At 33.6% G+C, this 23278-nt stretch overlaps 1 protein-coding gene across 1 annotated transcript in view; it reads left to right on the forward strand.

Moving 5' to 3' along the window:
• The window catches only part of LOC119636335, a 225947-nt gene that overhangs the window by 9323 nt on the left and 193346 nt on the right, over window positions 1–23278 (forward strand). The gene's annotated exons all lie outside the window — the stretch shown is intronic.

Raw genomic sequence — 23278 nt, forward strand, 5'->3', positions numbered from 1 at the left:
GATTTCATGAGCATTGCAAAAGATTCGGTTCTTCCTTATTCGGGTTCTTTATTTGGCTGAAAACGTTTACTGGACAACCGTGTTTAGAGGTTTTCGTGCACTTAGTTGTCCTTGGTGGACAGATTAGAAGAATATAAGACTTGCATAAACAAAATATTTCAACTTGCATAGTTTTATCATTCTTGTGTTTGAGTTGTAAACGGGTTTTATACTCAAGCGATTCAAGAACTCTATTATCGTGAGCGCTCGCTTCCACCCGGTAAACTCTATTCTTTCGATGTTGCATATGGCTCCGTTACGTAATAACGAATAAACTCACATGTCTTCGTATTAAGCATCTCTGAATTCTTCTTTGGACTGATCACACGAACGCGTTTCTTAAACGTGATTTACATTTCGCTAAACATAATTTAGAGAAATACGTTGCCTTCCGAAATAGTAACTGAAAAGAAGGTTCACTAAATGGCTCCTCCCCATCGGTCTATTTGTTTCATTTTCGAACGATAATGATCTGATCACTTACTATTATTTAATCGATGAAGATAATGCATTGCTGGCCGTAGTACGCTTCTTTCCCGTAAAGGCCACTCTTTCCCTATCTAACGTGATTCCGTCGTGTAGTGGTGAAACTACGTTTCAGAGACAATCAAACGAATTGATATTAAACGTCATTGAATCCATATTGATCATAAGAATATTGTCTGATCGGGGGCAACACTCATCTTGCGCGAAGCTTTTCCACCTTCGCGCAAAATATTAACGTACAGCTTTATAGTGTATTTTTCCAAGATATCTAGTGTTGCACACCAATCGAATAATGTGAACAGTATTCACGAATTAAGCCCCTACACCTTCGTTTCAATTCAAGTATTTCATAATGTCTCTTTTGATTTTTGTATCTTTCAAGAAATGTTGTTTATTCGCTATAAGAAATTCAAGTTTTTCCCCAAAAAAAATGCTCAACAAAAAAAGTTTGCAAACAATTATTTTTATTTCCTGCGGATGGTAAACAGATGACTAACTTATCGAATATCATGAATATTTGACTTGTTGTTGCCTGAAGGTTTATTTTATCTGACATGGAAAGTATCGTTTGTACACTGCTCTCTGTCGCGTTAGATACGCCACTCATTAGCGTACCAAATGCTTTATAGCCTTAGCCTAGCAGCGGACAATTTTTTTGCTTCTTCTACGTGAACACATAGACATTCACTCATTGGTAAGGATATTCGATATTAAAAGAAGAATATGACGCATATAAAAAACATATTTCGTAAGAATTGCTTTTTTCTTTATGGAAAAAGTATCGTAAACATTAGTTCAACTATGCAATGAGTTTTAATCCTCGTACTCGTATAGCAAACTTAATTATTATTAATTACATTATCATCACAAACATAACAAGTAACAAATCAATAAAACAAAACTCAAGTTAACAGAAAACTATCTCTCTCGCTTGAAATAATTTATGTCTTTTTGCAAATGTGCTTCAATTTTCTTTTCCGTCCTTATCTCTTAATAAATGAACACATTTCCTTTTACATGCTATTGCTTAAAGGCAAGTCCTCAAGTGCATATCTCAACTTTTTGATAATAAAATACAACATTTTCATTTTATATATAGTTTTCTTTTTTTTTTTTCTTGCTTTTCTTGCTTTTCTTGTTTTTCTTGTTTTTTTTTTTTTTTTTGCACAAAACTAATGACATGTTCGGGAAGCACACACAAACAGACAGAGACAGAATGACATGTCGTCTTGTGCAGGATATAAGCAATCCGTACTTTACCAGTACATGCAAACTTAATTGTTCAGCAATCGCAGCCTGTACAGAGTGTATAAAGTGTACGAAGCACTTGGAAATGTATACATTTATGTATGCAAAATACATTCGTACAAACGTGGAAATGGACTAGAAATTTTTTTATTGGTAGTAATTGGATGCATGGATAGCACGTTTGCAGTACGTGTTTACGTTGTTTTAAATCATTTTATCAAAATATTTATGTAGAATATTTTTTGACATACATTGTCGGAAAAACAACGAAATCTTTACGAATATGAGAATCAGTTAGTTTAAATGCAGTACGAGAAACTTTGGAAAGTCAATAGGATAACTTTAGTCAAATTTTCTTGAATAAGTTTTAAGTTGAAAATTGCAAAAATTCTTGTTCTGTCACTTGGTCATGCCATTGAAAGCGAAATGCCTTTCGTTTTCTTCCTTTTTTTTTTTTTTTTTTTTTTTTTTTTTTTTTTTTTTTGTAAAATATGAGATGCAATACATACATACTCTTATTTTATGTTATAGTTCCAAGCTAAGAGGTGGCGAAAATCGCTGTCATTTGTGTCCACTTGCGATGCAAAGAATATTTTTTTTTTGCATTTTCCTACATTGCTATAGCGCTCCGCAAAATTGAATAAAGACAATTTCCAATTTTACAACATGATGCGTACGTGTATGTTATGTTGGGCCTATTTTTGTGCTTCACTATAAAATGTTCATTTGACACATATTGCAACGATTTAAGATTCGCCCACAGGCGGATACGCGTACATTTCTTAATTTCCGTTACGGTAAAGCAGTGAGAGTACGGTAAAGTTTTCATGACATTTTTTTTTTGCTTTGTTTCTGTTTAAATTATCTTTTGAACTCTACACCATTCGACAGTTATTCACAGAACGGCTATTCAAATGAGGCGTTGTATAAAAAAAGTTCGAAAGAGTGTTTCGATTCGAATCATTCTCAACAGCGTTCTTCCTTCGGTCAAGACGCATCAATGTACCGGATTTAATCAAAACACTTTTTAAGTTCAATAAAAGAAAACTAAATGGACAGATGGACACACAAGCTTAAATCAATTTTGAATCGCTTTCAAAGGAAATAAAAGCCGGGCCTACCTCAAGTCTTTTTAGGTTTTGCATAGATCAGCACAATATATCCTTGTGTAGGGTATCATAACTAAAGGCGAAACAAAATTTTAAACGGTCCAGTACTTGGATTTGCCGAGTACATTTCACTTACCTATCTTGCAACATTCAGAAACAAAAAATAGTCTTTTTCGTACTTGCACTGTTTGATGCAAATACTCATCGATCATACAAAGTTATCTTTTAAAATCCTGCCATATTTCACTAGATACAGATATGTAAATGATGAGATTTTCTTAGATTCAAATTTGGAATTCTATAGATTGTAGAGTCTCTTAAGGGGTAAGGCCACGAGAAATTTTTTTAAAAAACAATCTGTTTTTCAATTGGTTTCAGATATGCTTTGGACCTTCTAGGATATCTGTGAATAAATTTTTCCCTCGCAGTTTCGTCATTTCTCGTAAACATTATAAAGATACCTGTGCCTGTGCGAAATAAATTTATGCCGGGAAGTTGCTGCCATTAAAAAGTCTTTATATTGATTTAGAAGCAATTAAAGAGGTTTGGTGTGACTAGAAGAAGGCGAAAGCAACGAGTACTTTGGTTGAGCTTCCATTATAAGCCACCGTTTTTTAAAAAAGTTTTTCAAGCCATTAAACTGGGGAGCTGGGAGGATATAGTGACTTCTTACCCTTAACCGCTTGTGTTCCTAATTCATTTTCTAGTTACTATTAATTCGTTAATTACTTCGCAAAGAAGGCGTAGAAAGCGATCTTAACAAAAACGGAGTGCAACGCATTTAGCATTTGAAAGAACAAAAAATTTTAAATAATATAACGTGGAGTCTAGCTAGATATAGGAGTTGAGGCAAGAATTAAGATATTTAATCCACACCCAGTATAGGAATGAAAGAGGTTAATGTGCATGCATGCTGTGTCTGATGTACAATTTTTAAATGAAAATGATGTGCTGCTCACTAATTGTAATCTGACGTAAACTTTTCTTGTCTATTCGTTAAATGTCTTGTTAAGGAACTTCTTTTATTTTTCTTATTTTTTATTACATTAAAAAGTTTTCTCATTGACGTCTCCCGTATCCGTTTGCTTGTAGTAGTAATTCTTTTAACTTACTTTTAATATTTTAACTTGTCAGAGTCTACGATTTAATGGGAACATGATGACTTTGTCATCAGTTATTACGAATTATCAAAACTATGTAATTAAAGCTCAGAATTCTATTGCTGTAGCTGTACCTATCTTCCCTACGATCGGCCCGATAAGTGAGTAATTTAATATTTAGTGAAAAGATTTGAATTGAATTACGACATTCCTATGCTAATAAGGCGTACGAATCAAACGAACATACGCAATGCATATGGTTTTTAAGGAACATCTCTTAATTAACGTTTGTAACTATTTTTCAATTTGTGGTCAGTAGTTCTCTATCTGCTTGCCCCTTTTTATATAGTAGATTAGCGCATTTAAGTTAAAAATACTTTAGAGAAATACTTTTCAGCGATTTTATGATATTCGAGTATGTTAAGAAAAATCTTACTGTCAGTAGCTAGCATAACAAGAAGTACTTATCGAATAGTTGCTTTATACAATTTAAGCCTGCTTTCCATTATCTAAAATGCAATATCAAAAAGTTTTCTTTTAATAAAATTTCTTGTTTGAAAGTTTTCCAAAACTTATCCTATTGAGTGTGTTTAACAAATAATTTCTTACCAAACTGACGGGAAAGAAATGTCGGTTTCTTTAATTTAAAATAAATATTAATTTTCTCGTGCAAGTTAAAGCATTGCAATAGACAATTAAATCTAATGTACTTCTTCATCCCTCTTGGGTCGTTATCAAAACTAGAAAACTATATTTTCTCGCCATATAAAGGGTGACTTTAAGGCGAACTCCATACCTACCACAGTAAACTTATAAACTACTTTTGCAATAATTTTTATCAAATCGTCATACATCGTCATAGTTGAATGAAACTCTAGGTTTATAGGAGAGGAGCTTGTAAAAATGATATGAAATGATTGCCATTCTACTTTTTCTCATTGATTTGGTACGATTTTTCATTAATACTTGTTGTCAAGAGATTCATCATTCCGCGATCTTACAAAAATGAAGCGACCCTCAACATAGTCCAATCCCTTTTTAAGAGCTTTCGTTCTTGGGAGAAAACATGTCAGTATAATAATAATTAATTTTATCATTTCAGCAAAATATTTTCATAATTGCAACAAATATTAAACGTGTAGACAGATGGACAAGCTTAGATCGACTCAAAAAATAACTCTCGATCGAATCATGTAATACAAGTTCAACCTGTTTCCTTCTAGATTTCACACATCCGCACTGACTTAACATGCTCTCCCTACAAGTGCGTTTATGCACAAATGCTTACATTTCCCATTTTGCAACAACGTTGTGCTTTGCCTTTTTGACGACCGCTTGAATCGATTGAATCGATTGAAGTGTGATCGCAATTGTTTTGATGAAATTCAGCTTTCTGAGTGAAGCTTGCCTGCACTATGACTTGTATCCATTGGCCTGCGGTACGCTCTCCGGCAACCCAGACGATCCTCCCCAGACCAGTTACACTTCTTAGATCACAACTGAGAAGAACGATCGATTTTTGTTTTTCCAGCTTTAGCTTCTATTACACATTAACTTGCGAGCTCCGTATGAATGGTCGCTTCGCTGATGTCTTCATTATTTTTATCAATCAATGATCAGCCAATCCTAAATTTTCGAATTACACGTTCAACATTCTCTCACAGTTTTGGGCGTTTAATTTTTTCAACTGACGTTGCCCCACGTCTCATCAATGTTAACGGCTGCCGAAGTAGGGACTGCCCACATAGAATAAAAAAAAAGTCTGTCTTTGATTTTTCTTGAATGTAAAGCACACTTAACGAATTGAACACTAAACTACGCAAAATTATTCAATTATTCTCCGAAATTTTTGTCATCTGTAATCGTAGTTTTTGCATTTGAAGTATGTGATGCATAAATTCATCTTAACAATTTTCCTTGAAGTCTGAAGTTTGAAGCTCAACGGCTAGTTTAACTTCGAAAAAGATGCGTTTCCTTAATCTTATCCAGTCACTTGCTTCAGCTTGCTACCGCTAACCTTAATATAATCCTACAACACGTATTATATTTAGAGCGACTTAAGCTTATATATGGGATCAAAATGAAGAACGCTATCGATCCTCACAGATGTTAATGCGATGTATGTTTAATCACTAATAACGATTTCTTTCTTTTTTTTTTTTTTTGCAAATATTGGTTCGTTACGCTCAACGAATTACTAACGAACGAATTATTGGGTTTCTTAGTGAGTACAAAATAAGATTATTTTGGAGTCTACCTATTATATAACTTGGCTGCAGAGGAATTGCTTATGTTACATTTTATGCTTTTAATTTTTTTCACACGTTCGTAATGATGATGAACTCAACATTTTATCAGTGACGATCAACTCAGGCTAGATATGTCAAAATTCGACCTAACAGATGAGAAATATACCAATCGATCACTTTCTGAGTTATATTAAAATTCATCTCTAAAATGTAAAAATATTTCGATACCTGCGAGCTTGCATTCGTAGAATGTGATGAACATTATGGGTGGAATGAAAAAATTACTAAACTGCAAATTTTCAATGTCACCCATAAAAAATATGCTATAATTGCATTAATTAAGTGACATAATATGTTTGGATTTATGAACGACTAAGAGGGCATATCAGTAGAGAGTGGGAAAATTAAATTGCACTGTATTATGAAAAACAAAATTGATTGATTAAATAATCCTTAATATTATGCACTGCAGTTGCAAAAAAAAAAAAAAAAAAAAACCCTTGTGAGTTGGTTTAAATGATCAAAGTTTGTTCGGGGAAAATGCACAAATATTAACATTTCAACTGTGAATGTAAACAATGTATAATTTTTTTATAAAGAAATTGTTAAATTGCTCTCATTTTAATTGATAATAATAATATGATAGAGATGGTCTGGATAGATTATTGATTATATTGAATTAAATAATTTATGTTCATGTGGTTGCATTTAATAATTGTTTATAGCAAATTAACTTCTGAGTGATTGCATGAAAAGATAAATTTATCAATATGCGATAATGATTGAATGATTTATGCGGGCTTAAAATATAATTGTCACCTCAGTAAGTTTACTGCATATGATTGATTTGCCGATAGATTAATAAAATTTCAATATCAGCTATCAAACGAACCGATTAATTACCGGAAATATGTGATATGTGAATAAATTCATATGTAAAAGGGTGAAAAGGACGTTAGCGCATCATTGAATAAATCCATGACAGTTTACAAATTTCACATAACATTTATTAGCGTTTCATAACACGTAACGTTAATACCTAAAGTTCTTTTTACTTCAAAAAAAACAACAAACATTGTATGATATATAATCCCTCTATAAATTTTTATAAGCCAAAGAGTCACTAAAATGTAATATTATTGTGACAGCACGCACGCAAGCACGTATTTATTAGAGACATTTTGGCGAAAAACTAACATATTAGCTGAACTTAACAGCTTTACGATGGCAATTAGTATTCACAGCAGAATCTTAATAGCTTTACTTAATTGTGTTCTTTATTAAACACATTTCTCCAAAATTCTTATCATTAATAAGTAATGCAAGATATTTGCTCCATTAGCAGAAGAAAAAGATTTTCTTTCTAATTGCACTTGAATGTGTTTAAAATTAATGCCGCAAGTATGTGCAACACTTTCTAAATCTATACTAATTATAGGATTTTCCTAAAAAGTGTAAAAAGTGTTTTTTTTTTTTTCAAGTTACGTTGTAACTTTTGTCTAATTGCTTTCAATTACCCAAAAATTTATCAATACGCTCTTCAAAGTGAATTTAGTGTTAGTAGTAATTTCTTCTGTACGCAGTTAGTTAGTGTATGATTTCATTCTTTCAATGGCTATGTTATTAGTGGTGTTTTTGTCGCACCTTATATGAAATTCAGGCAAAGAATTCGACAAAAACAATGTAGATTTTATACGGAATTAGAATTTTTCACTTGCTTTCGCTTCCGTAGAGCATACCAACGCATGCTTTTTTATTTACGACTGGTGTGATTGCTTCAATTACGCGCCTATACAAAATTGCAGCAATGCTATGTAGATTCAATTCAATTTCATGAAGAATTTCTACGGCATTTGCACTACGATTTCTATACATAGTGTCACTATTATTATTATTAACGCGCGCTTTGCATTCTTTTTGACAGTTATGCTTATAATAATGCTAGAGTAAGCAAGTCGTTTTGGTGTGGTTGTGTTCCTTCATTCGATCAAATAGGTCATCAATTATCTTTCCAAATTACTTTGAAGAACTCGTTTTATTTTATATACTAGTACCCAAGAAGGAAATGGGTGTCCGCACAAGCAATCGAACTTCCATTTTTCGGATGAACGCCAGACATGTTTCATCTACGCTATTAGGTATCCCCAAGTAGTGTTATCTTTATTATCATTATTATTATTATCATTCTTGGTAGCGATGAGGAAGCATTAGATAAAGGGCGAAGGAGAGAAGAAGTTTGACTTGCAAGCAGGAACGGAGAGACTGTTCAAAATGCAATTAGTGAAGTTGAGGAACGGCGAGTCGGCGATACGCGGGAAACTCCAGAACGAACAAGTGGCGGAAGTCTTAGTAAGCCTAATAAGTAGTCCTGGTACTTAGATTTCTACATTGTTACCTCTTATCGTGGCCTGATTATTTGCTTTGGAGGTTGCTGCATCATATCTTCTTTTTTTTCTATCTATTCATGAGGGTCAGATACGGTTTTTTTAGCTTCTGCATTATTATTACTTATTTATTTATGTATATACATAAAAGAATTCAGCTACAACAAAGGGACTAATGAACTAACTATAAGTGTAGCCAAGTATGGTCTGTCGCAGTGAACCTTGAATCTGCGAACAGCTACTTGGCAATCGCAAGTTTTGTGCTTTCGGCTGTAGCTCATTATTGATTCCTTTGTCGCACTACTTTTCTTTGATGCACTAACATTAACAGTACATTAACGGATTTGCCAACCGCATTAGATAACATGTTTTGATGGTGTGGGTAATTAAAAATTATAGCAATTAATCGTATCGAACTGAAAACCATTGCCTCTTGAGTTGCTTTGCAACAATCTATATTTACATTGCTTTCCTTTAGAGATATTGTGGTATTAGCCGCATGCTGGAGAGAATGATTAGAATTAATTTGACATCTTCAGCAGCCCATCGTGCTCATGTACAACCTGAGTATTTTACAGTGTTTTCCTCGTGCTTCTCTGATAGTTTGCTCTTGCTTGAGACCGCTTTGTCTTTTAACCACATTTTTTTGCCGGTTTGTCAAATGTATTTTGTATATTTCTTGTCATAGTACGGTTTATTAGCATAGTTCGATCTCAATATATTCGCGAAGTGCGATTTCTCACAACTATAGGGTATTTGCCGGTCCTTGTAACCATATTATTTTTTATACATATAACAATATGTGTAGATCCTGCCGGATCAAATGACTCGAAAAGCAAAGTGACTAAGGTCCAAAATAAATACAAACTTTCCGATGCTTTTACAACAAGCTATAAATCTCGAGCATTTACTGTTCTATGGAAATCGATTGGAAAATGGATAAACTTCGAAGAGATAAACATTTGTTGCTTCGTATCTAGATTTTCTCTCAAAGCTGAAGTTATTGGGTTTATCTTTGATTAAATTGAAATTCAAATATTTTCTAATTAGAGGAAATTTAATTATGGTGTTTTCCACGGTGTTCGCATAAAATTTTTTCTTATTTAAACTAAACATTTACCCCGTAAATTATGTGCTTTGGAGTTGGATTATTTTTGTACGGGGAATCGTATGTACGGGGTCATTGCTGCAGTTACACACGATTGCAACTCTGTACGTGCAATTGAAAACATAAAAACATAACGCATAATTTCATATTTTTAAAGGTGGACTTAACTCATAACGAATAATATGAGAAAGCAATAAGAGCTGCAGTCTAGTTTGTATACAGTGACAGACGAAAGTTAAGATACAAATGAAAACTGATTAATAAGTTTATTTTCATACAGTCAGGTCTCGCATTACAGATGCTTGAGGCCGTGTTAATGCACATAGTCTATCTATTGCTAATATTGGTAATCTAAGTTTTATATTGGAACCTAAAGTTTTATAGCGTAATCACGCTTTGTGTAATATATGTTTTCAAACCGCAGGTATCTTCGAATACCTTTAGAAATGCAATGAAAAAATAGAGAATAGAGAATTGAAATTCAATGCCCGTTAAATATTCACTTGTTGTCGCATACATAAAATCAACAACACAATTATAAAAAAAAAAAAAAAACAGAGAAAAAAAAAGTTCACTTCGCTCATACCTCAGCGTTACGCCAAAGGAGTATGCAGTTGTTTACACTGTAAATTGAGTTTGCCTCATAAACACATTGGATGTAGTTGATAATATATTTGCCCTAAGGTGAATATACATTTTTTTTTTTTTTTTTGCCCTTTCTATATAACAGCATGTTACCCATGCTCTTAAGCTCAACTATTCGCTGGAAAGCACATAGTAAATTAAATCCGATATTTGCTCTAATACATATATATATATATATATATTAAGTTTTTGCTCTACATTGCAAATCGTTCACGTATGCATTTGTGTTCCCCTTACAGTACAAAAAAAAAAAAGGTAAACATACGTGAGTGCAGTTATTTTTATGTTATATCAATTACTTAAAGAAAAAAACAAAACAAAAATTTTTTCTCTAAATATTTTTTATAATTTACTATACGTATAACGTATAACATATGCATTCATATATACATGTGAAGAAAATCTTTTTGCATACGATATGTCCACTGTACGTTAATTCCATTTTGCACTGCATCGTTTAAATAAATAAATGCTTAAATAATTTTTAGTCAACATTTGCATAAGACAAAATCAAACAAAACTGGACGATAGAGAAGACATGCATACGCTTAGCAATGTAAACTCATACGTGATGTTGTTTATCTTAGTTAAATATAAACCTTTAGGGTTTTAGAGAAAATTTCAAAGTGATACATGATTAACAATTTTTATTTTAGCATCTCTCGAGAATTTCGCACGACCTTGCATTGACTATAACAAGCAATGTTGCATTTAGCGCAATATTTTAATAAAATTATATGATGTTGGATTTTTTTTTGCTTGCTTAGCATTAAAAACTTGTTTTGTGCTTAATTGTAAAGTAATACGAACCCTAGAGTGCCATTACACTCATCCTTTGATAAAATCAGTGTTTTTCACTTAATATACTCTATCTACAGGAACAGGAGAGCGATGGCTAATTTTGTGCTTGCATTTGCAGATGTAAAATGGTTAGTCTATGCAAGTCTGGTAGATTTCCTTTCATCATGATTATCTATTCGTACGTGCCTTCGCTTGTAGGTAAGCCCAATTGCCTCTTCACTGTATTTCTCTTCATTCCACCAGGATCACATCACAGGACCTTGGCTAAGCCACTTACTTTTCAAACATTTTTTGCTTGTATTACAATCGAATGCCTTTGGCATTAGACTCGGGTTTTGATAAATGTAAATCTTTTCATCTGATGCATTCGTAATTCAAGGATGAAGGCTAACTTTCCTAGTAACGGCGTTAGTTTTATTATTTGCTTTGGACTCATCATCTGTTCTAGATTAAAAATTTACACTGTAATCATTAAATTTTTCATTATCGTATGCGTTTTTAATGTCTTTTAACACGAAAGTATTTTCCATGAAATATTTACTTTGTGGGTTGAGTTTAAACGCTTTCGTGCCAGATGATTTAAATTAATTTTAAAGAAGAAAAATTAATTTGGCATAGAATAGGATGGCCAAGCGCTATTATTACAAGAAAACTGTAATCAAAATGTTAGAGATGAGTTGGCGCGGAATTTTATTAGACAGCAGATGTATGAAGCTAGCAAACATGATATATATGTATACGCCCGGATGTTGGATATTGCGTTGCGTGGAGATGAATGAAATTTTCGCAAGACTGTATATATTGCAGTCATTGCAGAAAATAGTTAACGAAAGCAATGAGACAGAAAGATTGCCGTCAAAACGGAATGAAGGCAAACCAAAGTGTATCTTAGAGAACCTATGCTGCGCATTGGCTGTAATTGCAAGGACTCTGTCGCTTGGCAAACAAATCGACAGTCAGGCGCTTTTCTCGGCTATGGAAATTTAAGTTTAGAACCAAAGTCTTCAAATTTAGAACATAAGTGTCTGGGTTTATTCATTGACTATCACCTCTCTCTCACCCTTGAAGAATATATTGATTTCATTCATGGCCAAGTTGTGGGTACCTTGCGTACAATTTACTCTAATTATGCTTAATTGTCGCAACCAATCAAATGTAGACCTATTGACTTACGCTGTGCTGATGCCTCAGATTCTCTCTGGCCTGTTTGTAGAATCTGGTATCGTAGCCTATAATTTCTCGCCCGCTATGTCTGTAGTATTCGCAGAAGGGCTCATATCTCGGATGCATGTTAAGCGCTTCTTGGGATGAATGTTTGGGCAATTTACAGCCTATCGCTCTTCTTTTGGGTTTTTAAGTGTGGCCGAGTTCTCAATCTATGTTCCATCTTTTCGTTTACTTGCTCTCCCAGGAATCTGCAGATTATCATTCCTTCAGTTAGATGTAGCTGTTTTGAGTGATATTTTCTTGTTCGAATTGCACGTTGCTGGAATTACTTGCCACTGGACCTACGCACAATTTCGCACTCTAATAATGTCTTTCAGGCAAAACTGCTTCGGTTTCTATCCTCCTTGGAATGTCATATGCCCTTATTTTTTATTGTGTCTCAATAGCTACTGCTTTAGGATACATCTCATGTATTTATTACGCTGTCTTAAATGTATTTAAGTTCTTAACTTATGGCTACGGAATCAATTTGTAAATTTGTAAACTTGTAAATTCAGTTATTGTAATCTACAATGGAATTGAGGATGCGCAATACTTAGGCCTCGTAGATCTGCTTGGTATTATTTTTACTTATTTAATTGTTTATTTATTTATTTATTCCACTTAAACACAAAACTCAACTAAAACAAACTGACAGTCGAGTTCAATTGACTCTTAAAATAAATCTTATATTAATTAATATTAAAACTTAGTAAAAGTATAATAAAACAAATAAGAAGGAGAAAAAGAAAAAAAGAAAAAAAGCATGTACACAACTAGCATAGAGCCACACCCACAACTGGAACAGGACCAAAATGCAAATGAACCCCTAAGCCATCCCAAACATGCATAAGCCTGGCAACCGATAATAGTTAACAACAATTAATTTTCGAATCATAATGACTTTCTAAGGTTAAGAGCTAGTTTAAGTACAACATAAATCGAGGTAAATCGAGCGTATTAAGCAATGGTGCTTTAATGGAGTCCGATAATGAGAATAAATGATAGACAACATTTAGGTCCTTGCAAACAACTCTGAGCGGGTTAAACAGCTCATAATTATATTTACATTGATTAAGCTTAACCAAGATAATAAAGTGCCTAGAGAAGCTGTTAGGGACATTAAAATAATGCAGGCGAGTCAATAGCACCATTTATTACTTTGATTACGAAGGAAACGCCAAGAAGAGATCATTGTTTATGAACAAATATTGCTTATGAAATTGTCGGTATAATCTATACTTTAATGTTAATGTAGACATTCATCTGATACTTATATTTCCTTATTGTGTGTCTGTGCACCACAATTCACTTAAATTGGCCCTTGAAGGGCATGAGTAGTGTAAATAAAAGCGTCGGATAGAATTTATGAGCCGAGACCGTGATGTATGCTATTAATTTTTCTTCCTAAAATTCTTAAAAGATTTGAAAACGCAATCGCCGTAGGAAGCGAGCACTACATCTATAGCAACAATACAACATCCAAGTTATAAATATGTCCCTCTTCATAGCTGACATTAAAAAGCGTATTTAAGCCAAGGTATGCTTAATGAAGATTAAGTTACATAGGCGATAGTGTTCCAATTTTCAAGGTTTGCTAATCATAACCCAATGTAGACTGAAAGTAATTTTCTTTAAACTTTATTAAATGACAGCGCAAACGGATATGTAGTGATTTAAAAATTGGTTCGAGGAATTCAAAGACGAAAATCTCTCCAGCTGTTCTGATGAGCTTAAGCTGACTGCGTTGCATACGTGTGTGTTTCTGAAAGGCTCAACAAATTTAATACATTTCACTCGATGAATGTGAAAAGATATTATAATAGATACCGGTTTAACAACAACAACAACAACAACGGAATACACAAATATTCCGAAAAACGTACCGCCATTGTTGCTGTTAGTTTTTAATAAACGCGTTTTCAGACTAAAGAAAATAATTTTAATGAAAGACAAATAGTAAACTGCCCATCATTCTCATGCAGATATGTCACTATATATAAATAAATATTGCATTTTTTGCATTACTATGCTTTGTCGTTATGCGCCTTAGTGTTCGCCATAGGAGGTATATTAGAGTTTTTGTTGTAGTGCACAATTATGAGCTTTGTGATATTCGGGCACTGCGGGCAGAGTAAATAATCGAGTCCGTTTCACTGGAATCATTTGGTCGATTCTTTCCTATTTTATAGCCTTGTTAACTTGATGGTGCTTCAAAGAGATATACAATGGATGGGTTAGAGAAACCATGAGATTTACTGTTTTCTGTCTTGACATTTTCTTCATGAATTCTGAAATCTATGATAGAATTTTTATTGGATATCTGTTCGTCTACTGCCATCGATTAAGAGGCACGACCTGTGACAGTATGTAGTGATGAATTTCGTGAAAGATACGAAGCGTTAAACGTCCTATTTCGTAACGTTATTAGCATAGAATCGCTTCGAGGGGGTATACAGCGAATAGCTTAAAACAGGTCAACCTAAATTTCTCTGTGAACGTTCTCTTTACGCATTCTGGAAATTTTTAATAGAATCCGTACAAGTTGGTCACGAGTCAGCAATCTGGAGCGACATGTCTTAGATTTTATACATGCGTTCGTGATGATGCTGTTTGTGCCTGAATTTAGGTAAACACCTATTATTACTTAATTGGCTTAAGTGCGGTCTTATCTTGCAAGAAAAAGCTCAACTAGAAAAAGTGGACCTCACACCTTTTATAGAATGTGATACATTTACAATGGTTGCGGTATACTATTGACCACAAAAACAAAGTGTAGTATGACGTCTTCGAGATGTCAAGCAAAACTTCATTCACTTGCATTGTCGTCGTATCATCCTGCTGTTATTAATCCCCAAGAACTAGATGTCCGCGTAAAATATTTATAAGACTTTGTAGCACATTAAGGTCACGTTAGTTCCTTCCTAGCATTTGTCGCAAAACTCATATGAACTGATCTAAACGTTCGTTCATAATTACGCTAAGAGCAAAATTGCGAATTTGGTCTTCTATCCGTTATTGTACTTATCACCGAGGGATGAGGGTTAGATTCATTGTGCGAAAACATGGCAAGACCTAGCAGGGAGCTTCGGCGACCCCATTTATCCCATGTTCTTGATCAGCATCAATTTCTCAGCCGGTGTATACATATACATCTGTCTGTGTGCCAGTGCACAGGTCTGCGATAAATGTTCTCTCGAACGCAAAAATAAAGCTATCTACTCCAAATTTAGCAAACACATTGGAAAGTCTTGCACGCACGCCGGTATTGAAATTGTGATTTCTTTTATATAACGAAAAAAAAAATTTGCATTTATATTCGGTTGATACCTATAAACAAATGAGAAAAATCATCCATTTGTGTCATGTCATTTTGCTATCGAAACGTTTGCAGCATCCAGAAGAAGATTCAGAGCGCATGCAAAGTCTACATATTATTGATTAGTATCAGTCTGGAAATGTTTTTCAGTCCCTCTACTCAGCATATGCTGTGATAAGTGACCGCAGAATAGGGAGACATCTGCTTCAAATTTGCCAAAAACATTCGAAGATGTTGAACGTAGGTTGACACTGAAAGTGGTTCAAATTGGCAAAAGGACACGTCCTTAGTGGATTTTTTGCCCATTACGAAAGTAAGCTACAACAGATGTACAATTTCAAATTTTCACTCGCATTCTACAAAGATAGAAAAAATAGTCGACTACGCCCACCCAATGTTATAGGGTATAAAAAATTTAAATTTTTTCTTGATTTGTCTCTTTCAGAATAATCATTGTCGGCATGAGAGATTTAGTCAAAAGCCGAATGTAATTCTTACTTGTTTTTTGTTTGTTTTTACATACTTTCAATAGCATTTTTCATTTATGTTACATTGCCTACGCTTTATCTGCGGGATATAGCGGTAAATTTGTTTGTATTTAATATGTTTTGGAATTGTTACGCTACGGCAATTGTTTAGTTATTCTGAAACATATTTGTGTAAGAGAGTTGTTGTTGTTGCTGTTGTTTATTTATTTATTTTTTTTTTTTTTTACGTTCCCGTTACATAATAGGATCCTTGTAGCTTCATGTTGCGTTTACTTACTGCGCTGTCATTTAGTTTAAAATTGAAAACAATTTTTTTTTTTTTTTTTTATTTCAAAATATGCTCATTAAGCAATTTTAAAAACAAGTAAGTGAAAGTTATGCCAAGATTGAGTCTAAAGCCGAATAAAATATTTCTTGTTTTCAACATTTCTTCTACTGCTGAATAATTCATAACTTATTCATAATATTTTTGAGAGCATAATTGACTTTATTTCTTTTTTTTTCTCAAAAGGACAAGAAATGAATGTGACAGAAACTTCTTAACAAACAACTTTAGGAATGTTCAAAAGAATTACATAAATCTATTGCCAAAGTGAAAGATACAGAGAGGTAGAGAGAGGGAAGATTATTATTACTAAAGCATTAGTAAGAGACAAAAAATAATTTATTCAATTCGTTCTTGCTGGCTTTGAAATATCAAACCAGGAGCATAATACTTTTTAGACTATACAATAAAATATTAGTTTCATTAAATCTGCTGCTACTAAGATTTGAATGAGAGTAAAATTCTTAATTTTTTACTATTAAATGTACATAAATCATTTTTAACAGTTTTTGTGTTTTTCTTCTCTATTTCATGAAACCATAGAATAAAACCATGATTTTCTTATTTAACACCAAAATTCTTTCAAGCATGAAATACATAACAAGCCGCTTGTGCAAGATACATACATACATAAGCATATACAAAAACACTTTTGTTTATTAAAAGTTAAAAACAAAAAAACATTTTTATATATATTTATTTATTTATACATTTTTTTGTCGATTCTGTCTTTGGTGTGACATGTTATTGCTTTTTACGCTGGACTGTTATTGTGGCTTGTTTTTGTGATTGGTATTATACGAGCTTTTTTTTTTCTTCTTCTTCTTTTTTTTTTGTCCTTTTTTTTGCAATTTTATATTGGAGATTAACTTTTGTGAGACAATGTACATTTTGCATGCTTGCATTGATATCGGTTTCTGTTTCCTTGTCTCTATAAATTTGGCTTTACGCCAAAGCAAGCAATTTTCCCATTTACTTGATATGTCCGCAGCCATTGTTCGAATCGCTTAGTTGTTATTTAGTAAATAACAATCAAACTTTTTGGAAATGTACACTTAGAGAGCTCATAATTGTCAACGAATTAGTTGTTAGTCCATTACTGATACAGGAATAAATTTTAAAGAAATGATGATGACAAAGGAGCCTTCGCTTTAGGGTTTAAAGATAATATTACGAAACTTTTGGTATCAATATCTTAAACTTGAGATTAACTTGAATTTACCATTGATTAAGTTCGCTCTGGATTTATTCAAACGTTCGATGACAAATATATTTTTCAGTTTTTGTTATTACCTTAGATACTTTTTAGACAAGATGATAGCTCATAAGTTTTCCAATGTGATTAGAAAAAAAAAGAGACTAAGGCACGTTATAGGAATGCTATAAATTAAGTGGCACCTCCTCTTAAACTGGGACCAACATCTGATTTACACTTGCACTCGTGGAGAGGCTAACTTGGGTTGCTTTTCAAATAATTGACTCACAGATAAGTAAGTTTCGTAATATAAGTAAGTAAAGTAATATAACGTTCACTGCGTAAGCATTATACGTAAGCGACCGTTTGTGACCGTTTTGTGACAAGGAATAAATAAAAAATAGGACAATGGAAGTTATATCTCCTTTGATAAATTAAGTCTCGAAAGCAACCTTTTGCTCAAACCTGGTTGCATTGAAGCTTTTGATTCCGATTCTCTAAATCAAATAATACTTGGTGGTTCTCTACAACGTACATTTTACTCACATCAAAAGGAAACTTGGTATCACTTAAGAAACTTTATCAAGAACACATTATTTAATAGATACTTGCATGTATTTTGATCCGCGGTGTTGATGAAGTTGAACGACATATGATTGCGCAAACATCAGTAAGAGTGGTTAACAGACGCAAAGTCATCGTTATGCGCAACACTTGGTCACAGCTTGCAAGAGTTATCAAGGATGCACTGTTGCAGTTCGAATGGGAAGTTTTGCCACATCCAGCTCGCTTACCGGACATAGCCCTTTTGATTACGGTTGGCACACGGTTTCGATACGCTGAAGCAGTGCGAAAACGGGTTGATGATTGGATCGCTTGCAAACCAACATCGTTCTCTCGACACGGTATTGCTACGTTGCCAGAAAAATGGGGAAAAGTTGCAGATAATGCCGGACAATGTTTTGATTATTATTATATTGTATCTATTTTTCTCAACCAATGGCTTTTTCAAGTGAGAAAATGATTAAAATACACCTAAGCTGAACACGTACTTAAGTGTTGGCAGTTTTTCAAAACCTGGATCGACCCATCATTCCAGTTGCCTGAAATGTGTTCCCCTTTGTAGAAGCTAAGCTTTATAAATTCGTTAAAAATATATATTAATATTTGATGTATGCGGCCTAAAATCGAACTAAATTTTTGAAATAATTTTTAAGTAGCATAGTAACAGAGGACAATGAGAACTTGAAAGAAAAAAAGTGAATAAGCGCTGATGTGTCATATTTAAATTAACAAAACTCTTCCCGGACAAATATCTTTCCTTCTTGAGTACCTGAAATTTTTGTCCACATTTCTCCAGATTGTCGTGGTTGTCAGTCTTTCCTTCAAGCTTGGTGTTTAGACATCAACTAACGAAAAAAATCATCTACGAAATCAAATCTCCGAAGAATATACTGAGACGGAAATACTTGCTCAGAGATTCATAATAAGAATCTGTATTCTCTGGACTTGTATGCATAAGGTTAGAATAAATGAACATATTTATCGTAATACATTTAAAAAGGAAATGAAAGAAGAAATTTTTAGGCGAAATGTGATGATGCTCAGTGTTGGCCATTAAAACCATTGGCCATTTTTTTAAGGAAATTGTTTTCCCACGTTTGCATGCCAAGTTTATTATGTTTTTTTTTTTTGTCTTCTTTTTATTATGCCTCATAAAAAAAATGAAATGAAGGAAATCCGGAATCTCGCAAACACATTACGTTATTTGGTTTGTTTTCTTATATGGTGCTGGTATGGGAAATTTTTATGGTAACAGCCAACTGAAAATTGGAAAAGTTATTATTGAGATAATTTTTATGAAAATTGCCTCCGGTAATACCTACATAACACATATTGTTTCAATATAACAATAATAGGAAGAAAAAACCAAATTAAAAACAATTATATTTAATACCTTTGTTAAATTTATGCTTTTTTTTGGAACGCATGCATTGTGGTTGAAAACGTTTTATGTGTTTCAATGTTTGTCATTTTACCCATTATTGGTGTTCTTTTTTTGTGCGTTTTTTTTTTCTTTTTTTTTTGTGCCGATTTTAACTTTTACGTATTTTGTTAGCTTTTCAACGCTAGTGCATATACGAGCGCTAAGCTCGCATTGTACACGTTATTAGCGTAGCGTAATGTTTAATTTGTAAATGGGAACATATACACGTGCCCATTCATGGCGCAATAACACGGTGATAATTGGCTTATGCAAGCGAATGCTAATGCGAACGAACGAACGAACGCACGCACACACATTCATTTAATCTTTCATTTTTTTTTTTTTGCTGGTTGCAGTTGTGCAAATTTTATATAATTTTGAAAAACCAAAAAAAAAAAAAAACAAAAGATGAAATGAAAAAAAAAAGAAGAAAACTATAGAAGAGAGCTTAAAGATAATCTATTTAAAGTTTGTAAAGTTCAATAGCAATTATCAATGCATTACAGAGTTGCAATAAAATTGAATTTTCATTTTATCAAATCTTTACGTCTGCCGCCATGGTGTTGATTAAATTGTACAACGCTAGTGTTCTCAATATCGACAGAAATTTTAAACTCTACTGTAAACTGTCTATTTGCTACAGCGAGACCATAGTCAAAAGCTACTATACACGGACGAGATTACTCAATAGCGAGGACCACATATCGGTATGCGGCTCTCGGTTATGTTTAAAACAGTAGGCCACGGCTCATTAAATACCCTATGCTAACTTCCAATTATTTCTATAACAACTTTACAAAATAACGCGTTATATGGGATGTGGTCAAAAAAGTCCTCCTTGCCTTCGGTCAAAGCATGGCGTTGAACAAAATTTTATCAAAATATCAAAGAATTGTAGTCTGAACGCAAGAATACAAGACAGACGGACGAACAAGCATAGCCAGACAAGACGAATGATTCTGAATCGATCCGCATTATAAAAGTTTGCTTTATTTCAATTTCTTCAGGGTGTTGTGTAAATCCTCACAAACTCAATATGCTACCACTTAAGGTACCACCACTGGTCCAGGATATAATGAAAACACCGAATTAGTGGAAGCAAAAGTGAGAAGTTTAAGCATAGGATAGAAAAAGGAGGTTGAAAGAGCGGATCGACGGGGCGGATTATACATGAAGAGTAAGTAAGGGCAGAGTAAGTAGTTCGGTCGAACAGTTGGATGCAATAGTTGGGTTAAAGAGTATGCAAAAGAGGCGGATTCATAGCATAGCGGGATCGAAGAATTCGATGGGAGAGTTGAATAGGAGGTTTCCATGGAAAGTTTGCATTGTAGAGTTGAATTGAAAAAATGGGCAGATGAGTTGAGAGAGATATGGAGGGCAGAGTGAGATAGAACGGTTAAATCGAAGATATGCAGTGAATAGATGGGTTGAAGTATTAGATATCAAAGAGTTAGATCGAAGAGTTGAATGAAAATGTTTGCTGAGAGACTTGGATGTAATTTGTTGGAGCTAAACTCAACTGTTGGATTGAAGACACAAATGGAAGAGCTAGCTAAAAGCGTTAAATCGAAGAAAGGCATTGATGCAAATACAAAGACGATTAAAGCAAAACAAAAAAACTCATACCTGCATAACTAAACTTGACATTAAAGATATGAGGAAATGTGTAGGTTTATCGTGAATGTAATGAATTGCAGAAGTATGAAGTTCTTGCAGCAAAAATTAGTTTACCCGGGATCGTCGCAACATTACCAATAAATTACATATCCGAATTATTTTTGTATTTATCCCAAAGGATGTTAATTTTTCTTGTTTATTATAAGGTATGAGGGCTATTTTTACCCGAATCTGGTGCTGGGGTAGCTCGGCGGCTCCAGGTTTTGGTCACAAGAAAATTTATTATCTTTTGGGTTTTCTTTGGTTTATTTTCTTTACTTGCCCCGCGACCAACTCCCCTCACTTACTTTATCCTAACTTAAATAGACCTCGGTTTAAAGCTAATTCTACGTAACTAACTATAATTTCTCTTTCCTTAACTTCTAATTCTCTTATCCTAATCCTAGCTTGCTCTTAGTCTAACTAATTCTACCAGGGCCCTCTTATCCTACCTTAACTCTAGCTCTCTCACTGTGTTTGGTGCTCTCATACAAACTTAGCCTAACTTAAGTCTAGCACCCCCGCGTCAGAGACAGGGAATCTGTGAGACCAAAACGAGGGAGCGACTTTAGCTCCTCACAAAGCATAAGGTATGGTAACAATATAGAGCTGTGGCGTTAGCTTCTACAGTTGTTTTAAGAATGAGTTTATTATTCTCTTCAAGTTTCTTTCACATGTTAACTAATTAGCTTTTGCAGCCTCGTATGTAATTGATCGCTCAGAAAGTGATTCGTTAAGCAGTTTTTAAACATTTCATTGTCACTGAGGTGTGTGTTGTTTGCGAACCCAATTTGAGATTTCGAGGGTAATTTTAAAGTTGAATAATTCCAAGTATGATGGAATCTTTTTTACTAGTTTGTGAATGGGTGGATAGAGATAGGTGCAGTTGATTTCTATAGCTCACAATTTCTTGTCTTCAGTCTCATCAAAAATCAATCAAAAAAAGGTTTGGAATTCGCTCACTTTTCAGTCATGTCATAAAATGACACAAATTTCTATCGCTCCTTTAGAATTCATCGCAGTTCCTTTCCGCTATTCAGTATTCTAAATATAAAACATTACTTTTCGCTAGTGATTCCTTTGCCGACCACAAATATGTGGTCACATGCTGTTCTTGAACGTGTTCGCTCGGCATCTAAGTTTCGCAGTTACTGGTAAAGTGTGGTATTTGAGCTTGAGAAGCATTTTTCGGTTTGGAAATTTATTAGGATTTTATGTGTAATGCTACCTCTGGCACATCTCTTTGCTTACCACTTTAAGCAAGTTTGACGCTCTAGAAATTTGTAGTGTCCTATTCAATATGTATTTGGTTTGTTTTAGTTGTATTCAACTATTCCAACGAATGAACGCCCGCAACCGAAATAAAATGTGATAACTTTCGATATTTTTTACATCGATTAGCTGGAAATTTTAAATTACAAGGAATTGCAAACCATAACCTTCATTTTAGATCTTGCAATAGTAAAGTACGCGCAAAGTTTGAACTTCTTCTTGCGACAGACAAACATAGTCACATGCGGAAAAATACAAAAAAAAAAAAAAAAAAACTAGTATATAAAGTTTGGCAAGTAAGCATATAACAAAGAAACCACGTTACTTTTACGCATAATGGTTGTTAGACATTCCGCTCGACTAAGACATCAAGTTAGATTTGCCTTCTTTGTGGTATATATGTATATAGATACCTACATATGTATATATATATGCATGTGATAAGTATATGTTTGTATGTGTGTGTGTCTGTTGTGAAAACTATATTAAATTCAAAAACGAGAGACGCATTTTTTATTTCGTTTGCACAATTAGCAAACATTTAAAAGTTGAAAATGTACTCCGTAATGTTTTGATTTTTGTTAACCTCAGATATGTTGTTTTATGATTTAAATAAATTGCCTTAAGGTAATAAAAGCACTTTGTCTAACGTAGACAGCCT

This window comes from Glossina fuscipes, unplaced genomic scaffold, assembly GCF_014805625.2.
Source record: "Glossina fuscipes isolate IAEA_lab_2018 unplaced genomic scaffold, Yale_Gfus_2 28, whole genome shotgun sequence".
In the NCBI taxonomy this organism is placed as follows: Eukaryota; Metazoa; Arthropoda; class Insecta; order Diptera; family Glossinidae; genus Glossina; species Glossina fuscipes.